Below are 6000 nucleotides of genomic sequence, written 5' to 3' on the forward strand. Positions count from 1 at the left end.
GGCGGGCACCCGCCGACACGGGCAGCTCTGCTCACAGGGGCGGGGCGGGTTCCAGGCGCCTCCCTCACAGCTCGCAGCCAGCGACGCCCAGCCCTGCACAGCCTAGTGCCCCACACACCCAGGTCCTCACCGCCAACTGCCTCTCGGCAACCACAGGAGAGGAACAGACAGTTACTGTTTCCACTCACAAGTGAGGAAACCGAGGTACAGAGAAGCCGGGTTACGTGGCTGGCTTCTGAGGGCCGGGCCACAGCCGCAGTGCCACCGAGGCCCAGCCTCTAGCGTCTTGGCTTCCCGCAGCCTGCGGACTCGGGGCATAAGCCACAGGGCCACCCAGGACCCTCGCCCCGTCCGCCAGCTCCTGCCCCCCAGCGGGACAGGACATTTCTAGCCCTACACTTAAATACAAAATCTCTTTAAAGGTTTAATTACTTTGATTGCAGGTCTTGTACGCCAAACAAGAGCTGTATGAAGTATTTAGTAATTCATTACTCAGAGTTTCCCAGGAGAAACTTCCCAACGAGCATGGGTGAGGTATATAATCTTAGAGACGATTCCACAAAGGGAATCAACTTCCTTCAACCTCCCTCAGCGACAGGAACGCCAGCATCTCTGGGTATCTGCTGGGAAGAGGAACGGGGGGCCCAGCAGGAACAGAGCCCAGGGCTGCTCTGAGGCTTCTCCCCCAAAGTCCCCTCCAAAAGGAGGACAGGGTGAGACTCGGCAGTGAACAGGGTCACCCCGAGCCCGTGTCAGAAAAGCTTTGTTCTCATTTCTTTGGCTCTCCCAGCAGGGCTCAGAGCAGATCTACTGGACATTCCAGGTAACTCGGATGTGACCTTCGGGGGCTAAAGTTTGTAAACCAAGAACTTCTCAAACTGAAGCCAAGACCTCGGGAAATCCACCCCTGACCCTTTATCAGTTAGTGAGACAGGAGTGACCCTGGAGGGGTTAGCATTTCTGGGGCTCAGGGACCCTGGGTGCCCCCCCAGGAACTCAGGCCCTGGCCCCTAAGTCACCAGCAGCTGGAGACAGGGCCTCGAGCCATCCTTGGGAGGCCGACTAACCACAGGGGCCCCTCCGGGCCGGAGCCCAAAGCCGGGAGCACAACCTGAGCCTCCAGCTGGCCCACAAGCCCTGCCTGCAGGCCTGCAGGGGGTGAAACAGTAACTCTGCGAAAGCAGCCCCGCTGCCCCTCCGTCGCTGCCCCTCCGTCGGAACGGACGCCTTCGATTGGCTGCCTCCCCACCCCCAGGCCTGGTCCACAGCAGAGGGATTTCCAAAACGGAACCAGCTAGAGCTGTTTGAAACAACAGACTGTTAGAACTGGAAGGGCCTCCAGGGCAATCTAATCCCACGCCCCACATGACGGGAGAGACAGCTGAGCCCCCCAGAGGAGATGCTACCATGTACCCCTCCCCCCAGTACACCTCCCCTCGAAACCTCACACAAGAGCAGGACATACAGGCGGGCTGGGTCCTCCTGGGCTTTGGAGGGTCGGGGTGCAAAAAGAATCACCCCTGTGTCTGAGAAAACACCCCTGTGTCTTTAGGGCCTGCACTTGCTCCCAAGGGGGCCCCGGGGCCCTGGGCTGGGCTGGCGACAGTTACAGTCAGCATGAGGGTCTCGGTGGCAAGTCTTGAGCTCCCTCCCTGAAACTTCTGTGCCTGCTCTTTGGAGGGCTCAGGGGAGAGCTTCCCCCAGCACCAAGCAGCTTCCAAAAAGAGTTGGGAAGAAAGCCCCGTGGGCAGAAGCCGGGAGGAGAGACGCCAGCTTTAGAAAGTGTGGAGGAGAACTCAGGCTGCACAGCTGGGAAAGACCCAGCTGCAACCACAGGGGCAAGGAAGTCTGGAAACGCTGCCCAGCGGCCAGGAGGGCGAGACCAAGAGCCAGTGGGTCAAACTGGGATGAGGGGGTGGAGGCTTAAATCTACCCAGGTAAACAGAGCCGCCTGGGGGGCTGGGAGGAGCGGGCTGTCACTGCCAAGGCTGGCCAGGCTGGACCAAACTGCAGGTCCGCTTTCCCAGCTCTGCCAACTCACTGCCTGGGGGAGTGGACGGTCGCCCCTCAGAGATGGGGAGAAGGTGACTTTTTTTTTTTAACATCTTTATTGGAGTAGAATTGCTTCACAATGGTGTGTTAGTTTCTGCTGTATCACAAAGTGAATCAGCTATACATATACATATATCCCCATATCTCCTCCCTCTTGCGTCTCCCTCCCACCCTCCCTATCCCACCCCTCTAGGTGGACACAAAGCACCGAGCTGATCTCCCTGTGCCATGCGGCTGCTTCCCACTAGCTATCTATTTTACGTTTGGTAGTGTATATATGTCCATGCCACTCTCACTTCGTTCCAGCTAAGCTGGGAGAAGGTGACTTTTACCATGAAAGGTGCTTCAGACGAAAAACGATAGGGCCTTTCATCTTCATCACAGTGTCCGTTCCCAACCCCTCTGCTGGATTTCTCTGGACTGCTGGAAGCAGTTTGAAGACACTTAATAGAAACCAGCCAGGGATGCCCCTGGGGTGAGGATGGGGAGCCCCCATGTCCTCTCCTCACTCGGGAGACTTGAAGGGGCTACAAAAACAGCACCAACCAACCAACCACTGAAAACTCTGAGGCCCATGTTCAGGTGTGGGGATGGAGCATGGGTGGCGTCCGAGGACGTGTTCGGAAGATGAAGGGGATGAATGACAGGCAGGTTGGAAAGGAGCTTGGGAGCACAGACCAGAGCAGCGAACAGGAAAGCTTTGTGGGCTTACTGGAGCTTACTTCGGAGGCGGCGAGGACTAGCACTTCATGTAAAGCCCTCCTCCCCTGCTAGACATGCCGGCCGTGGCCGTCCAGGACCCGCAGAACCATCCCAGGAGTGAAAATTAGAACAGCCTCGGCTGGGCTCCTGTCCTTCTTGAAGAAGAGCCAACAAAAAATCTTCCAGCTGCCGCTAGAGCAAGACCAGGGTGAAATACGCAGGTGAAGAACAATCCCAGATTTTTTCTTTTCACAGCATATGGCTCCCAGCAATTTGGCTTAAGCTTTGGGCATAGAAAATTTTTGTTCAGAAAACAGTTGTTTCAAGCCAACGAGACACCCTTGGAGACATTAGCACGACCGAAGGACATGAAGAGGGCTGCTTTCAGGCACCCTGGGCAGACGCCTGCTCACACATTCATACCGGGACACACGAGAAGTCGGGGCCTGGGAAAGCGGGGCTGGCTCCTGCTCCCCGGCAGGCAGACCCCAGCGGGCCCCACGCCCGAGGGCTGCTCTTCTTTAGGAAAGGAAGGCGGGCTGCCCTTCGGTCCTTATCCACATGTCACCTCGGTAGGTCCTTTGCTCCACGAACCTCCTTCCCTGCGCCTGCTACACCTGCGCCTTTTGGGGCGGAGACCTGGCCCCAGTCTGCCTCTGGCCTTGGGATCCAGACTGGACCTCCCCCCAAAAAGCCCAGCCACACCCCTCCTCCCGCAAGCGAGCAGAGGGCTCTGAGCACTGCCCTTCCTTCCCAGGAGACGCACCTCCTTCCTCCTGCTATTTATAACCACAGATCTTCTGTGTGAAGAGAGAACAGATGCTATTTTGAAACAGAGGAAACCACCACTCAGCCTTCCACGTTCCACAGGTCGGCGGGTCTGCCGGGGGACACGCGTGTGATCCTGGCAGGCGTGTGGGCACAAGCTCGGGGCCGGGCCTCACTCACCCACGCCTGAGATTGGAGCCTTGCCTTTGATAAGTAAACTGCACATCTGAATCAGCAGCAGGAGGGCCGGGGTCCGGGAAAGGGTTCTCGGCTTTCCCAGGGTGTGCTCACTGCTCCCCGGCCCTTATGTTGCCTTAGGGCCAGCCTCAGGAGGGGTCACCCTAAGCTTCCAGCCCTGTGCCTGCCTGGGTGCTGGTGTTTGGCCAGGAGCGTGACTCTGCCCCACTGGAGTTTTCTGCACCCATGCAGATGGCATGGCATCACAGCTCTGGCAAGTGGGCACTTCCTTGGCCGCTAGACTGGTAACACGATCCTGGCCTTTCTCCTCCAGGTACCAGGCTGAAACTCTGCCCAGGGTGGTAGCAACTGAAAGCTGTTGCCAAGCAGCCAGGTGGCAAAAGCAGTGAAGAAGGCCCGGGGGAAAGTGGAGAGCAAGCTCCCCAGAAAAGCTGGGTCACCACTCAGCTCCCCTCTCTGTAGAACAGAAGCAGTCCCGCTCCGAGCAAGTGGAATGGTCTCTCACGAGGACTTGCAGGATGAGAACATCTAGGAACCGGGGCTCTAACTAGAGTGCGTGGCCAAATATCCCCCCAGGCTCCACGAGGAGGTGGAGAATGGCCACCCCGCACCTCTCCCGGCTGGGGTGGAAGAGGCAGGGCGAGCGGAGGCGCAATTAAAGAAAACAGAAAGCTAGGAAGACCAGCCGGAGACCTGCTCGGGCTTAGGCAGGAATCCAGGCACCAAACTAGCACTGCTCGCGGGGGTTAAAAGAATCCAGATGCAGCTCTCGCCACAGTCTGGCGGGCGCGGGGCGCAGACCCCACCGCGGACCCCAGCTGGGCCCGAGCGAGCCGGGAAAAGCGCGCGGGAAGCTCGGGGGCTGGCGGCGCGCGGACGGGCCGGGGCCGAGCCTGCGCGCCCGGGGGCGGCTCCCCGCGGCTCCGCGGTCGCCGCCCGGGGACCGAAAGCGGCGACACCCGCCCGCCGGGAGGGCGGGGACCCTAGCTACCTGCCGGCTGGGGGCGGCCCGGGCTCGGCGAGAGCCCGCGGCCCCAGCTTTGTTCGGCGGCGGGGACCCCTTCCCTTGCGCGCCCCCCGCGCCGCCGGGCTCCGGCCCCGCAGACCCGTCCCGGGCCAGGCTCGCGGTCCCCGGGCGCGGGGGGTGGAGGGGAGGCCCCTCCCGGACCGCACCTCCCCGCTCCCGATCCGGTCGCCCCGACCGGCCCGCGGGCGCGGGGAAGTTGGGCGGCGGGGCGCGGGCTTCGTTTTCCCGGCCGCCGCCAGGCTTACCTGCGCGTCCGCGGCTTGTCAGGCCCGCGGGCTCCGGCTCGCTCTCCGCCCGGCCCGGCCCTTCTAGCGCCCGCGGGGCCGGGGCGGCCGGGGGCGCCGACTCTCCGCGCTGCGCTCTGGTCCCGCCGAGTGTCCGCCCGGCCCCGGGGGTCGGCCGGTCGCCCCCGCGGAGCCCGCGCTCCTTGCCCCGAGGGCTCCCGCGCGGCGCCCGGTCCGAGCCGATGGGCGGAGGCGGGGCGCGGGCAGCGGCCGAGCGGAGGAGGCCGGGCCCTGCGCGGGGCTCGGGCCGCCGGCTGCGCGCTCCTCTCCGCCGCGGCCGGGAACTTGGGCCCGAGTTGGCTGCGGCGGTGGCGGCCGCGGCTCCGAGTGCAGGGCCGGCGCCGGCCGGCGGGTCCCGGGCCCCGCGCTCCGCCCCGCGCCTCCTCCCCGCCCCCGCCCCGCCGCGCCGCGCCAACCCGCCCCCGGGGCTCCTCGCGGGCGGCACCCGGCCTCGCACCTGCCTCCGCTCCCCGCGCGCCCGCTCCTCCGCGGGCCCCGACCCCCGGGCGCGCGTGGGGTGCCCCCCCGGACCCTCCGCACACCCACCGGCCCCTTCGCCGGAACTCGACCCGGTCCTCCGGGAGCTCCTGGGGCCTCACGCGCCAGCAGCCCCCGGGGCGTCCAGCGCTCCTGCGGGGAGCCCCCAGCTCAGGAACTGCGGGGCTGGAGGCTCTGGGACTCACGTAGTAGCTTTTCTACTCACATCAAACACTCACACGCGCTTTCCTCCTTGAATCTCCCCAAGGAGAGGAGTGATCTGTTATTTCTGCCTCACAAACCCGAGCCATTCCCTCTGGTCCTGGACCCCTTCCGACAGCACCCAGCAGAGCCATCCCTGGGACAAGGAAAGCTGACGCGGCGCGGGCACACCAAGAAGAGTGCTTCCACATGGGAAACGCGCGCTCCCATCGCTTCTGGGACAGCGTCCGGCCTGAATTAGTCCATAGTCACTGACGGGATCTGGTGCCT

The 6000-nt window shown here is 63.0% G+C and overlaps 1 protein-coding gene across 1 annotated transcript in view; it reads right to left on the bottom strand.

Moving 5' to 3' along the window:
- Positions 1–5400, bottom strand: part of WNT5B (Wnt family member 5B) — a 91235-nt gene extending 85835 nt beyond the window's left edge. Inside the window, exon 1 of the mRNA XM_082349137.1 lies at positions 4993–5400. The gene's annotated coding sequence lies outside the window, so the exon portion shown is untranslated. The remainder of the gene's footprint in view (positions 1–4992) is intronic.
- Between the last annotated feature and the right edge of the window lie 600 nt (positions 5401–6000).

The sequence above is a fragment of the Balaenoptera borealis genome, assembly GCF_965194805.1.
Source record: "Balaenoptera borealis genome assembly, chromosome: 13".
Classification (NCBI taxonomy): Eukaryota; Metazoa; Chordata; class Mammalia; order Artiodactyla; family Balaenopteridae; genus Balaenoptera; species Balaenoptera borealis.